Here is a 1150-nt window from a genome sequence, read left to right as displayed (position 1 = left end):
GAAGGGTCACCGGACCCGAAACGTCAACTCTGTTTTCTCCTTCACAGATGCTGCCAGACATGCTGAGTTTTTCCAGCAACTTTGTTTTTGTTCCATTTACTTTTCATGGTTTAGCTTTCTTATGGAGGGGATTTTCTTTGGAAGAATGTTTAAGTAATAAGTGATAACCTGGCCTAAAAAATAAATGGTTCCAGGGAAAGAGAAATCTGATCTACACTAACCTGTTGCTCAGGAAAAGGCAGCCTTGCTGTTAACACATTGTTTTGTCAAAAATATTTCACAGGAGTACTTGGGTTAAGTAATTGGTAGGAAAATAAGACTGGTGAATGTGATTCAGTTGGATATTTAGAATGTCAAGATTGTTGGCACATTATAATTACTATGTAGGTCATTTTGCTCATGGGTTCTGGGTTACAGGTTATAACAAATGTGTCAGCTATTGTGTTTCCAACTCATTTGCATAATGGTCAAAATTAGAATGACCAGTGAAGTTGTACTGAGCAAATTGATGGATCTGCACGCTTACAAATTTCTGGGTCCTGATGGTCTACTTCATTAAGAAATGGTAGGATGATGGTTGATGTGTTGGTTCTAATTGCACAAAATTTCGTAGATTTAGTGAAAGTTCCATTAGATTGGAAGATAGTGAATGTGACTCCTTTGTTCAAAAAGGAAAAGAAACCGAAAGCAGGAAACAGCAGGCCAATTAACTTAGCATAGGAAAACTGTTAGAATCTACGATTAAAGATGTTACAGCAGGGCACTGAAGAAATTCACGATAATCAGAGTCAAGGTGGTTTGCGAAAGGAAAATAATGTTTAACCTATTGGGTGTCTTTGAGGAAGTAATGTGTGTTGTGGATAAAGGGGAAACAGTGATGTACTGTTCTTAGATTTACATAAGACATTTGGTAAGCTGTTCATATCAATGATTATTATGGAAAAAACAGTTCATGGTCCAATGGATGCCATATTGACATGGATATAAGATTGGCTGCCTTATAGTAAACAGAGACTATATATATATAAATCATCTTCTAGTTAACAAAATGGATTTTTTTTTACAATTTAAGTAGTTGTTTGGTACAGCAGACCTTGAGCATTGCTGCAGAAAGATATATTTTGCTCAAGCTTTTTCTCTCCTATATTTA

General features: G+C 35.9%; 1 protein-coding gene across 1 annotated transcript in view; it reads left to right on the top strand.

The window, feature by feature from the left end:
• The window catches only part of LOC109915242 (protein O-glucosyltransferase 3-like), a 135759-nt gene that overhangs the window by 41454 nt on the left and 93155 nt on the right, over positions 1–1150 (top strand). The window lies entirely within an intron of this gene.

The sequence above is a fragment of the Rhincodon typus genome, chromosome 6 (genome assembly GCF_021869965.1).
Source record: "Rhincodon typus isolate 14 chromosome 6, sRhiTyp1.1, whole genome shotgun sequence".
NCBI lineage: Eukaryota > Metazoa > Chordata > Chondrichthyes > Orectolobiformes > Rhincodontidae > Rhincodon > Rhincodon typus.
The sequence above is the reverse complement of the archived record's forward strand: the minus strand, read 5'-3'. Positions and strand labels throughout refer to the sequence as shown.